Here is a 14393-nt window from a genome sequence, read left to right as displayed (position 1 = left end):
AAGAAACTCTTTGCTGTGAGGGTGGCCCCCTGGGCCAGGTTGCCCAGAGAAGCTGTGGCTGCCCCATCCCTGGAGGGGTTCAAGGCCAGGTTGGACGGGGCTTGGAGCAACCTGGGCTGGTGGGAGGTGTCCCTGCCCAGGGCAGGGGGTGGCACTGGCTGGGCTTTAAGGTCCCTTCCAACTCTAACTGTTCTATGGTTCTATGACTGTGGAGACTGACAGTCCTTAAAATGTCCCACAGTGCTCCACTGTGAATTGCAGTTACTGATATAAAAGTGTTTTATCATCTCATTGCTGTAATGTTTAAAATACTGACCCTGCCACGGCCCTGTTCCCCTCACACTGAGCTGAAGTCTGATCCAAGGAAATATTCCATGAGAATAATCCTGGGTATTAGATGCACAAGGGACTTCTAATTCCTTCCTCCTACTCCAGCATTGCCAAGCGGAAGAACCTCTTTGGTGCTAACTCGCCGCTCTCACTTCAGAGCAGAACTTTAGGCTTGGCTATGAGATCCTGTCAATGTAGTGAAATGACTGAGTTTTTACAGGTTTAAAAGCCAGATGATCATGGGGATTTTATGTTACCAACTGTCCCAGCACGATTGGCAAGGAGGTATTTTTATCTTCTCTGACATGCCTGTTGTCACAGCAATCTGTTTTTCTGTGTTCTTTTGCAGCCCAAAGGTACATATCACTGCTTCTTGTGTGGCTGGAGTAAGCTGGCTAGACACCTGGAGGAAGTAGCCTGAACTGGTGACAAGACACTGAGCAATCCCTTGGAGTAAGTAAAGGAGTGGCCCAGGCAGCTGAGACACGGAATGCAGGGATCAGGATTTTTTTAGGTGAGTGCCTCAAAGACAGACCCACCAAATACAAGATGAGCTTGAAAGTTGCGTTTCGGTTTCAAGTCCCTTTTTCAGGAGTCTGGTTTCTGATTCCTTGGGAGGGTTATCTGTGTGTGCATTTCCTTCATAGTTATGGGGAGGATCTCACACACAACTGTGTGTGTGAGTCCAGGAGACTGTTTTCTGTTTCCTTTCTTGCTGGCTTTCCCCCTGCTCAGCAGCCTTTTTGTCTCTCCCAGGTAACTCAGACACAGTGGGCTCAGTTATCTTCTGAATGTCATCCCTGTTGCTGTGTTTAAAGCCCAGCAGCGGTGGGAAAAGAGAGAGTGTGGCTGGAGGGAGCAGGATTTGCTGCTTTGTTTCTCCCTACCTGTTGCTCAGCCTCGTCCTCACTCCTAAGTGCATCACTATACGGATCAAACAGATGTGGTCATGTTTCCTGAATTTCTTGGTGTGCTGGAGACAGGTCCCTTCAAAAATCTAGCTTCAGTAGTGGGTCCTGAACCCTTAGAGATCTTGCCCTGGATTCTGAGTAATTTGGGTTGATGTTTGCCGCTGAAACCGGCCTGCAGAGGTCTGTGACTTGTACAGTGGTCTGGCAGGAGGCTTCATTGTACCTTGGAGACTGCAGGACTAGCAATGCCTTTGTGGGGCTGTTCATTTCTGATTTCTGCCTCTCGCTTTGTTGGCATCAGGCAGGTGACAGAGGTGCCTCAGAGAAGCTTACCATAGGCAGTGTCCTGGGAGAAGAGGCCCAACACAGTTCATCTGTCATGGAGAGGGAGGGATTCGGAGATCAGCATAGGAAACAAAGAAACACAAATATGTAGAAAAGGGGAAATTCATCAGGTGTCGCTGTTGATGCCCTGAACTCTCCCCTTACTGATGTAACTAGTCCTGACTGGTATTCGTGGTGTCAGCTTTTGAAGGACAGGTGGCATTTTTGTTAACATGACCAGTGGCTAAAGACACGCAAGAACAGCTTGTCCTTGTTCTTTCTGGAAATGGGTGTTAGCGACTTGACTGTAAACCTTCTTCCGGCACAACGGTGGGGTCATATCAGCTGCCAGATATTTAAAGGGCAATTTATTTTAAATTGTAAACAAACAGATTGACTTGTAAATATCTTAGAGATACATCCTACCATTATAAAGGGCATCCTATAATTCAGGGAACACTTCATTCTTCACCTGCAACAAAAGGATCTCGTCTTTCTATTAAGCATGAAATGAAATTTGCTCACAAAATGCTTTCAGAATTTTAAACTGACAAGAGAGGATGCAAGGGTGCTTGGGCATTGAGCCAGCCTCCTTGAGCTCTCTTCCTTGCGTGGGATGGTTGATTACACCAAGGAGTAGCAATTCTTCTCTCCTTTGCTGTCAGCTGCCTTACAGCTCCAAGAAAGTGGTTTCTGGTGACATCCCTCAGTTTCCTTAATCAAATGGTACGCAGCAGTGCTATAGGGTTTCTGTGAGGGTGACTGAAGAACTTGTGAGGGTCACAAGAACTGCTTGTGAGAGTATGTTAAGATTGCAACATGAAAGGCCTGACGATCTTAAAAAGTTGCGTAGAAGCCTTGTAGAGATTTCTGAGCATATGTTAATGAGCAAACATTGTCAATCACAGGCAGGAGCAGCTGGTGTGTGCGTGGGGGTTGACAGAAGATGTGGCTTTCCCAGCATGCTGGACTCTGATAACCCAGGAGATACAGTGTCAGTATGTGTCCTTTGGTCATGCACAGACAGGCTGGCGTTGTGAAGGACCCTCTGTCAAACATGACTTCCCATGGGATGAACGGGGTAGAGAACAACCATTAGCCTAACAGCCATGAAAGGATAAATCTGGACCATGGAATTTGGTGTTGGGTCTCACGGGTCACAGCTGTGTAGCAATTGCTCACTTGCACCTTGAAGTGCGATGGTGAGGAGATTCGTAGTGTTGGTGGCAGGGTGTCTCTGGGGCGGCGAGGGGGAAACAGCTCAGACATGGCTGATGTCCCAAAGGGCTTGAGTCATGCTTCTCCACCTTAGTTGCATATAACCATTTCGTAGGCTGCTTCTGCCCCTGTTGGAAGCCATTTCCAGTCTAAATATTCACAGTTTACAAAGACAGCTGAGGAGAAAGTCCTTGTCCAAGTTCTCTTGTGGTGCTAAGACTAGAAGAGAGAGCTGCTACACCCCAGGGCAGTGCTCTAGCCACTGGCCCACACTGCTTCCCTCTGCTTGAGTTCAGTAAAGAACAAGCAAAGAACAGAGGCCTTGTTAGAGGGAAAAGGGAATTCCCTGTGACCAGAGTATTTTTCAAGAGCCGACGCTCTGTCCTGGAGCCTGTGAGCCTGTGTGATGATGCAGCCCTACTGTGAACCACATAGGAGCTTAAGAAGTGGTCTCATCTGCTGGAGCTGCCATCCGAAGGGGTAGGGGAATGCGTGCTTATGGAGCTGGGGCAGATAGAGACTTTGCAGAACCAGACACGTAACTGTTTTTTCATCTTCTAAGACACCGGCGTAGAGCTTACAGAGCATTTGGGTATATAGATGTCTGTGAAGCATCAGTGACAGCCTTCCTGCTATCCTCCCACTGATGTCTGCGTGCTTTTGAGGGGAAGAGGGGGAGGAGTAAAAACAGGCTGGTTGTGATGGATCATATTTGTGAGACTGAAGGGCTACAGCCGCTGGTGAGAGTCCTCTGCTGCTGGTTGCTTTGTACCCATCTCTGCACTGCACGGGCTTCCCTGTAAGTCTCCTCCTGACTTGGCAGAGAAACACTGCAGTTGGCACCCTTTTCTGTGACACCTGGTTCAGCCAAAAATAAGTTTCTTCCAAGATTTTTGATGGAATGGCATGAAACACTGCAATATTTAGGCCTAAGTGTATTATTGGCTCAAAACTGAGCCTGCTGTGGCTCAGTTTTACCTTCTAAGGTCATGCTCCTGCTGGGCTGCAGTCATCCCAGCCCACCTCATGCTGTGATCTGCTCCTGTGAACTTCGTCAGCTAAGAGCTATTGAGCTGGGCTGATAGTCAGGGATCTCTCCTGGTTCAGAGCCAGGGAAAATACTTCACGTGAGACCAAGGAAGTCTTTCCTGCCAGAGGTCACTGCTTTGGGGGCAGCTTAAAGCCAAGTCCCTGTGGTTTGGAAGGGTTGCTTGGTGCTGTTTTGGGAGCAGCAGTATTGGACCAGGTGTCTCAGCCCTCTTGCAGCTTACACAGACGGGGTTTTGTTTCCCTAAAAATTCCCAAGTCTCAACTGGATGCGGGATTCATCATCTTTTGACCTGCCATTCTGAGCCACTGCTGAACAGCTGCTCTGTTTTGGAAAGGGTGAAGTGATTTCTGTGGAGACCCCTGGGCAGGATGAATTTCCAGTGTGTGAAAGGGCTGGTGGGACTGGGAGGGGGCTGTGGTTATAGGATCCCATCTGTACTCGTCTCCCTTGGAGCAAGGTGCTCTGTAGAAATGTTAGTAGCAACTTGGAGAAATGATTCAGTTGCATTTGGAGGCGGCAATTTTCAATGTAAGTAAAGTGTATGCTCAGTTTCTCTGGCAAAGAAGAGAATGCAAAAATGTTAATAAGTGAGCAAGTTCCCTCAGTACAACCCAAACGCTGTGCCTTCTCAGCTGTGCCATCAGCTTTTAATTTGGGAGTCCCCACGTGGGCCATTCCTACGTATCCATCAATGTGGATGGGAGTTTTGCCTCTCACTTCAGGGCTGAGCCTCAAGGAGGTGAGGAATAGAGGCTCCAGGTACAGTAGCTCGTCATCTTTTGTGCGGACCGGCACTAGAGAGGGCTGTCTCCTTGGAAAAGGAACAGGGAGGGGTCATAAGCCTTCTGTTTCTATATTACTTGGAGGAATTAAAATGTAAGCCAGAAAAGCAAGCACTGACACGCAGGTGAGAAGCTGCTGCACCTTAATACAAATGCAAAGGTACATCTATATGGCATTATATCAGAGCATCCAGCCAAACAGCAGCTTCTCTCTTTGTGTAATAGCGATGCGTAGGGCAGGGTGCAAGAGCTGTGCTACTGTACCAGGATTCACTCCCCAGTTTGCCTCGCAGGTCTGTCTGTCTGTGTCTTAGGAACTTCCTGAACCAAAGACCATGGGCTCGTTTTAGTATTTAGTAGCTGCTTGATGATCTTTCCTCAGAGAACAGGCCTAATCCACTGCTGTCTCTGCAGCTCTTGTTATCAGCTGTAGTGGACTACATATATTTATGATCAATTATAGTGACATATTACAGACACATGATGTCACCCCAGCTGTGCTGAAATGAACCCAAACTGTTGTATTCCAGCTGGGGGACTCCTGTCTGTGAGGCATTGCTTGTGGTGTGGGATTTCCCTGTACGTGATCTTTTCGGGTCAGACTTGCTCCCCAGGAGGCAGTGACACTTTTGTTAAAAAATATTCTATCCTGTCTAAATTAATCTTTTTGTTGCTAATCTTGGAGGTAATAAGATAGCAGTGTGGCGGGCAGTGCTCTCATCACACATGTAGGTTGAATTAAAAATAGACTTTAAAAAATAATTTCTTGGGCCCTTTTAAAATGATCCTGGACCTTTGTCAAGAGAACTCCATGCTTTTTCTCCCCCAGCATTCCTCTCTTCTTGGAATCCTGCTTCCCTTACATCTATTCAGTTACCCTTGCTTGCTGCCATAGATATTATTTCTCATATTATATTTCACCTTCCCCCTCTCCACGTCCCACTGCAGCCGCTGAACAGGACAATCCCTGTCCCAGTCTCCACAGCATGAGGGGGGATAATGTTGCTGACAGAAGACTATACGAGGCAATTAACAGCTTTTACCAGTGAGCAGACGCTGATTGGAAAGCAGCTTATTCTGTACTTGTCAAAGAGCCATTCTGTACTTGTCGAAGAGCCTTCTGCTTGGAAGGGAAGACAAAAGAGGACCTGGGCAAAGAAGCTGCTCTGCATTACTGCTGCAGTGGATTTCTGCTTGGTCAGGATTTTTTTCAAGAGTAGGTTCCAAGTGGTATTTTTTGACAGGAGTGGCCTGTGCAAATGTGACACACCACCCATGAACACTCCCACAGCCAAAAATCATGTTTCCTTCCGTAGCTCTTTTGGTCTCACTGAAAAAGGAGTGTGTAATGCAGAGCAAGAATCAGCCTCTGGCTGTAGGAGTAAAGAACGTCTGTGGAGGGAGGTGTTTGCCCTTTCTATGGAAACATGGGTGACCTGCACTGCTGGGACTTGCAAACCACTGAGAGCAGCCTTTGTGCAGAGAGACAGGGATGGGGGCTGCTGTGTCAGAAGGTGTTTGGTGCAATACTGGAAGATACTGGTAGGTACTGGAAGGTGCTGCTAGGCAGGTAGTGGTATCCTACTTCAGAACGCACTAGAAGTGATGGAAAGGCTGGCACCAAGGTCAGTGAGCACTGCACCTGGCATCCCGGTCATCTCCTGAACCTTGCCATCAGCTCAGCACAGTCTGCTGCAGGGATCTGGGATTGATTAGTGATCCGCCAGACTGCCCCAACCTTGCAGGGTCAGGCCTCTGCTGCCTAGTGGCGTGGTGTTTACTTACCACTAACTCCCTCCAAAGGCATGCCCTAGCCTAACAGATATCTAGCGGGTGGCAGTGTACATCCCCTGTTCCTCTCCCAGTTGGCCCTATTTATAGATTTCAAATGTTGGCAGGCAGGTGAAGTGAGACATCTGAAGAATGAGGGACTGTCACTGAGACTGCAAGGGTATTTATCTGAGTTGATGAAACTTCTTGTCATTGCACAGTATTAGGAACTCTGCACATGTGTTGTGGATCATCATTTCCAGGGCATTGGTGGGCTTGTTATTCAGTACAGAGCAAACAAAACATTGTTAGAGTGGGAAGAGGGATTTCTACCTGAATAAATTATACCCAGTTATCACCACCTGGATAGCAGTAACACCAGGAAATTTCTCCTGAGGGCTAAGATAACATCTGCCCCTTTCTATTGATCTCCCAGAGCAGTATCGTTTGTCTTTTCTATGCACGAAGTGCAAGCTGAGGGAAAGCCCACTCAGCTGCATGTGAGAAGGGCTGAAATCTCTCCCTGGTGATTTAAAGCTGGTGGAGAGTGTCTCCATTATTGCCCCATTGCTTCTTTTGTCATATCTACAGAAAGCTACTGCTGGTGCAGTTGCTCAGCAGGAACCTTTGCTGCCTGCCATTCAGTGCTTGGACTCTTGGAGGAGGGCCCTGGGTGTGCTGTGAGCCCCCCTTAGATCTCTAGAGGTCTCCTACCTCAAGCGCAACAGAAATAGGGAAAATTCTCCTGAAAACTGATCTTGCTGCAATGGGCAGATTTCACAGTCCCATCCCAGTCTTGATGACTCTTTCCTTGTTGGGGAATACTCATGACTGGAAATAAAGGGGTGGCCAAGTTGTCCATTGGAGTGGTGGCCAGGTCTGCAGGGTGTCCCACTGGCAGGGTTTACCACTGCATTCACAGTAACCAGCTCGTACTGGTGCAGAGAGCTGTGATCCTGTAAAACCACTGCCGTTTTTTCTGCTTGCTCCCGTGACAGAGCTCTGGCCTGCCAAAAATACCTTAGCAGTTAGAGCTCTGGAAAATTTCGGGCTTGGGCTAGAGACTTCTGAAGTCCCTTCCATTCTGTGATTCTGTGTTTTATGACACAAACATGACTCGAGGCATTGCACAGGGACCAGTGACCAGCAGAGCACCATTCTTTAGGTGTCTTTTCCAGAAGGGATTTATGTCAAACCCAAAGCAGCTAATACTTAAGAGTCTCTGCAGACTAATCTGCTGTTTGCCCCAAAGCAACCTCGTACCACCCACACCAGACAAGTAGTGGTAAGGCAGGCACGCACACCTTGAACTCTCGCAACCCAGGCAACCTGCAGCCCAGGTGGTCCCGAGCAGTGCTACCACTGCTCCCTGGGCCACCTCCATCACAGCTGCTGATGACAGTCTATCTACTTCTGCTGGCTGAAGGTGTTGTCTTGCTCCTCAAGACCCAGGAGGCATCTACCACAGTTTAGAGAGCCAGGGCTGGAGCAACAAAGCAGCCGTAAAAGAAAGGGACTTCATTTCATTACTTTTTCTTCTCCTTTGACAAATATTTCAGTGCAGTACCTTTTAATTCACATTAATTGGCCTGCGTATGCGAGTTCTTCCAAAGTCAGTCCCTTTTATGGGGTCCTTAGGTCTCTCTGCACGGATGAAGAGCTAGATTCTGTGTGTGTACAGTCCTGTTCCGGGGCAGAGAAATTAATCTATTCACCCTCCTCAAAGGGCTGGTGAAATACCTTGGTGCTGGTCACTCACCTGAGCATGACCAGGAGCTGGAAGGAGCCAGCTGGCAGGATGTTAATGGCAGCACTAGTTTATTCTCTGAAGAGGCCATAGAAACACAGCACCAGATCAAAGCAGGGATCCAGGTCCTCCAGGATCTCGCCTCTCCCAGTGCCAAGAGTGGCGGCCATCATTCTGCATGCTCCTGCAGGAGAGGCTGCCCTGACCTCCAAGCTCTTCTTTTCTTTTGGGCAAGCCCTGCAGAGCAGTAGTCCCCATCCACCCATTAGTCCCAGCCCCTTGAAGATCCTGTTCAGGTCACCCTGTGTACGCCACCCAAAAAGGCTGCCAAAAGCTGCAGTCACATGTGTGAAGATAGAGGGCAGTGCCAAGGAGCACTACAGCAGGGAAGGTGGGTTCCTGCTTCCCCTGAGACCTTTATTTCTGAGTGTGACAATGCTGAAAGCTCAAATGGGCTCTCAGACCTGACTGGCCAGTGGATGGGGGCTACCACCCATCTTCAGAAGATGGTATAAGCCATCTTCAGCAAAGTTTATTGAGCCTGTGTGATCCAGAGTGTTGAAGGGACGGTGTACACCCAGCGTTTTATCCTGAATTGTTCTTTTGCAGAGGAACATTTCACTGATCAGAAAATCAGACCCTCTGCTCTGTGTGCTAGTTTATGTGCTGGCAGCTGAGCCTGCAGAGGCAGTGGTTAGTGCTGCAGCCAGGGTCAGCTTTCCTTCTCCAAATGTGAGGCCGTAACAGCGGTGGTGGGCAGACAGAGGCCCTGAGGAAGGCGAGGGGAGAGCGAGTGTGTGCCCCTTCTCCGCAGCCGCCTCCCACTGCAAAGGTGTTTATCCTAATGACAAGTGCTGTGGTCCTTTCATAACTGCTGCATTAGCAGAGGATCAAGTAGCACTTAATGGGAGCAGTCTCCCTCATGAAGTATGATTGAAAAGGTCACCGAGGTGGAAGGCTAAATATTTGCAGCAGGCTGACATAAGCCTTGGCTTCTGATTGACAACAGGTGTATATTTTATGGGCTGCCCTCCCCATCAAGCATTTTTGCTGCCCTCCCCTCCTTCCATGTGTTGGCTCAATGTTTTGCAGCGGCGCCTTGGAGCATCTGCTGGGCTCAGGAGGTGGCAGACAGGGGGAATACAGCCTGGCCACAGAATTCAGGGAAAAGGGGATTTGGGGCCAGGTGTTGGCTTCTGAATTAGCCAAAGCAAGGGATTCAGGTGAGGTGTAAACAAAGCTTTTGTTTACACGTGAAACGGCTCCGAGCTGAATTTGTGGGTTGACTATGGCTGGACTCTTCACTTTAACAGTACGATAAATAGTTTTATTCCTCAAGGCTACTGATTTTGCTCCCTTCTGCTGGCCCTGATGGTGGGTTTGCTGAAATGAGGTTGCTGGGTCTCAGCCAACCTATGTATTGAACACCTCCAGTTTGTCCAGGCCAGCTGAAATCTTACTACTGCCCCTGGCAAGCCCGTCCCTGAGGTCACGGACACATATTGATTGCTTTGCATGTCTTCTCACCCTACTCTCTTGCTGCTTTTGGTGTCCCATCTGTCTTATATGCTTTCATATGGGAGAAGGCAGGGTATTCAATCCAGGCCAAGTTGCTGATGACAAGCTAATTAAAGATCTAGCAAAAGAGGAGTAGCCTAATGAGGGAGAAGTGGGAGGCAGGGCAGTTTGCCAGGACTGTGTTGTGACACTCTTGCTTAGTGGAGCTGATTGTGCGTCGTAATTGATGGTTCAAGGGAGCTATTCACCGCACAGACTGTAGGGCAGGGGAACAGAGACCTCTTTTGATGGTGTGCTCTGAAAGGCTGTGATGGGATCACAGCTCCCCCGGTCCAGTTCTTCCTCTACGATGCCAAGTAAATAGCTTTAACATGGAGTTGTGCTGTCTTGTGCTGTTGTAATAGGTGATCTGGAAAGTATGCTACAGCCGTGTTAGTGGAGACAAAAAGCCTCGAGCAGGAATGACATCTTCTTGGGACTACTAGTGGTCATGCTGAAGGTCGTGTGCTACCCAGCAGCCCTGATCATGAGCCAGTTCACCGTCCTGCTGTGTACAGTGCACAGAGAACAACAGCCAGCATGAAAGGGAGGTAGATTCTGGCCCTGGCTGGAGTACATGCTCTGCTGCATCATTTCATCAGGAACCTGCGTGCTGGGAACTCGCGGGATAACGTGGGCCTGGCCCAGCCCATACTCGCAGGGAGTCAGGGGCAAATGGCCAGGTTACAGCAGTTTGCTGGCGGGAGGCTTCGGGCAGAGCTGCGTAGCAGGATACTGGTGCCCCACCCTGTGCCTGCTTCTCCCACTTCATCCAAATTAGTCAAAGCAAGACAATTCTGCACCTCTGAGGGATGCTGGAGTGTGAGGAAAAGCTGACTTATGAGTATGAAGAGACTTTTATTTGTTTTTGCTTTCTGGCTACTGTTTCCGTGATGAATTTCCTTTCTGAATGGTGGCACTGAGATTCCTTTGATTCACAACCAAATTAGTCAGTGCATCTCACCAAACATGGAGAACTGAATCAGAGAGCCTCTGGATGCTCTCTGTAGCTCTGAAGGGGACTGTGGACTGGAGAATGGTCATGTCAGGTCTTGTGTGTTTTGTCTGGAGAAAGATTTTTTTTCTAGTAGTTGCCTCAGGAATGCTCATTTCTCATGTTAAAACAATCATGCAATAGCTCTGTGTTTCCCATCTCCTCAGGATACCATCTGGGGATTCATGGTCCAGCAAAATGTTCTTAACCAAAAGGCACGGTACAAGTGCTGCTGTTGTTGTTGTAGCAGTTGTGTTTGGCACAGGCCTCTGCCAGGGAGATCCGTTTGCAGAGAGAGCTCCTGCCCTTGAAGTCAAGTGCCCAGGGGTCTCAGTAGGTGCACACAGCCACATTCACACTGTCCTCCCTGCAGCTTCTAAAATTCCTCTCACCAGGGGGTTATTTCCTTATTATTGGCAGCTGTTTGGACAGACAGATGCGGTGACCACTTACAGAGCCACTAGGACTGAAAACTTTTATGCATAACTATATCAAGAGGTGTTAAAACTGGCTGTGTGTAATTTATAGTCTGCTCGGCCCACTAGACAGAGCATGCTGGAGCATTAGCTCTGCTGTCAGCTCAATTGTCAGCCGGATGCCGAAGGAGGTGGAGTGGATACTCTTTGGGTCACAGCTTCCCGCATTCTTGATTGCAAATGAGCGGAGTCATGAACCCTAAGACAACTGTTGTGACTCTTAGACCCTGAAGCACTCAGCAAGTCCCAATAAAATGCTGTCATGCAGACACGCACACAAAATACGTACACACACAAGTACACACCAAATGATGGAGGAATCATCACTCTCACTGGCAGAGAAGACAGACACACAAAAGTGATATTTCTGTTTGGATGAAATACCAGTCTGTGATTTCTATCTAAAGGATGTGGAGGTCTTCCTATAGCAGGTAAGAATTGGGACCTCCTGTTCTAAGGGCTTCGCTGGCAGGGATGCTGGTGGCGCCTAAACTTGTGTAATGCTGCCTTCTTAGTTCAAATGAGTGCACTGTCTTTCTTAAGGCTTTCTTCATTGCCCGGCTGCTGGCCCGCTATATGGGTGCCCTATCATGCAGTGCGCAAAGTTCACTATAGTTTGGCTATTGAAAGAGAATGCCCAAGGGTAGGGACAACAAATTGCCAAAATAACTGTACAGCAAGTCACTCCCCACTGGCATTTACAGCAGCCAAGAGTTTCTGAGTTCAGTGTCTCCTGGCCATTTGTCCTCCCAGACCTCGTTCCTGACCTTAGAAAAGACCTCTGAATTTGAGTGGCAGAAAGTTGTGTCACAGAGTTCCCATTATAAAATAAATAAGTCTGTGTTAAGTCTGTCAGATACTCCGCCTTATTATTCCAGCTAGGAGGCAGTGTTAGCCAGATCTGATGGTTAAAAATCTCCTGATATTCCTCTTTATTGTCAGTTATTTCCAATTGTCCTTCTGTCACCCTGTCCTCCCTTTTGGTATTTACCTTTGTAAGGTATTTAATAGTTTTTTTCCCCCATCTCTCTTTTGTTGGGTGGAACAAACTAACCTTATTCAGTCCTTTTTAACACAGCTTGCCCTCCACTCCCTTGAGCAGCCCATGGTGCCGTCTCCATACAGCTTCCTACTTGAGCAAATCATTCTTGAATATGGACAAACAGCAGCGTTCCCCGTGTTCTAGTGGAGGCCTCAAAAGTTGAGATCAAAAGCTGACAGTGATATTTTTCTAACAGTAATACTTTATCAGCTTGTGCTGGAATTGCATTTGGAGCTTTCTTTCCCCTGTAGTTCCCAGTAATTCCCATTTCTGTATCCTCTGTTCTCAAGTCAGCTTTGTCCTCATCACTATCACCATCATTATTATTTAAAACTAAGGCTTCACCACATTCTCACCCCCTCAACATGGCAGAGTGAACCCATTTCATCATCTTTTCTTTTTTTTCTAGATTTTTTCAGTGTTTGTTTTAAAGAATTTGTACAATCCTACTTAGGTTGATGTTTGTCAGTTCTTACTTAATCACAGCACATCTCGATTTTGAAAACATACCAGGTTGGAAAAACCTAATAAACATCCTTTTTCAAACTCATCAGGACAAAAAACCTGTCAGAATCTGCAGTTGTGAAAAAGGCATGAAAGGAGTACACCAGGAAATTAAGGTCATAGCAAAAAAACCCCCAATATTTTCTTTACATTTGTGTTCAGTGTGGAGGTCCCTTCACACCTGTTTGTGAGTGTCTCCACTGGAGTCTGTCTCAGACTCAAGTCTCAGAAAGTTATGGACCATAGAGATGAAATTAAACAAACAGATCTCAAGGACCAGATGGATGCAAATCTGCCCCAATGTAGGGATGAAATAGCTGAACTGCTATTTTACACTTAAAATTAACTTTGTACTGTGACAAAGACTTGAGGATTAGAGTCGGGGCCCTGAGTGCAGTAACAGGGCACAATGGCCCTGGCAGCAGTCGTGGGGTTTGTTTGGTTTTTTTTTTCAATAGAATGTGTTGGGTTGGAAGGGAACTTTAGAGGCCATCTAGTCCAACCCCCCTGCAGTAGCAGGGACATCTTCAACTAGATCAGGTTGCTCAGAGCCTCATCCAGCCTGGCCTTGAATGTCTCCAGGGCTGGGGCCTCCACCCCCTCTCTGGGCAACCTGGGCCAGTGTCTCACCACCCTCAGTGTAAAGAACTTCTTCCTAATGTCTCATCTAAACCTGCCCTGCTCGAGTTTTCATACCACCTATGCAAGGTCATAGAATCATAGAATGGTTCGGGTTGGAAGGGACCTTAAAGATCCTCTAGTTCCAACCCCCCTGCCCTGGGCAGGAACACCTCCCACTAGATCAGGTTGCTCCAAGCCCCATCCAACCTGGCCTTCAACACTTCCAGGGATGGGGCATTGACAACCTCCCTGGGCAACCTGTTCCAATGCCTCACCACCCTCACAGGAAAGAATTTCTTCCTAGTATCTGATCTAAATCTCCCCTCTTTCAGTTTGAAACCGTTACCCTCGTCCTATCATTACAATCCCTGATCCAGAGTCCCTCCCCATCTTTCCTGTAGGCCCCCTTCAGGTACTGGAAGGCTGCTATAAGGTCTCCCCGGAGCCTTCTCTTCTCCAGGCTGAACCCCCCCAACTCTCTCAGCCTGTGCTCACAGCAGAGGGGCTCCAGCCCTCTGATCGTCTTCGTGGCCCTCTGGTAGACCTGTTCCTGCATGTCCATGTCCTTCTTGTGCTGAGGACTCCAGAGCTGCACGCAGTACTCCAGGTGGGGTCTCACCAGAGCAGAGTAGAGGGGCAGAATCACCTCCCTCGACCTGCTGGCCATGATTCTTTTGATGCAGCCCAGGATGCGGTTGGCTTTCCGGGCTGCAAGCATGCATTGCCAGCTCATGTTGAGCTTCTTGTCCACCAGCACCGCCAAATCCATGCCTTTCCAATTTAGAGACCAGGATGTCATGCAGGACAGTGTCAAATGCTTTGCTTAAGTCCAGGTAGATGGCGTCGGTTGCTCTCCCCCTATTTACCAATACTGTGGCAACATCATAGAAGGTTACCAAATTTGCCAGGCTCGATTTGCCGTTAGTGAAGCCATGTTAGCTGTCACCAGTCACCTCCTTCTTTTCCATGTGCCTTAGCAGAGCTTCCAGGAGGATCTGCTCCATGATCTTGCCGGGCACAGAGGTGAGACTGACCGGCCTGTAGTTCCCCAGGTCTTCCTTTTTTT

The sequence above is a fragment of the Larus michahellis genome, chromosome 21 (genome assembly GCF_964199755.1).
Source record: "Larus michahellis chromosome 21, bLarMic1.1, whole genome shotgun sequence".
Classification (NCBI taxonomy): Eukaryota; Metazoa; Chordata; class Aves; order Charadriiformes; family Laridae; genus Larus; species Larus michahellis.
The sequence above is the reverse complement of the archived record's forward strand: the minus strand, read 5'-3'. Positions refer to the sequence as shown.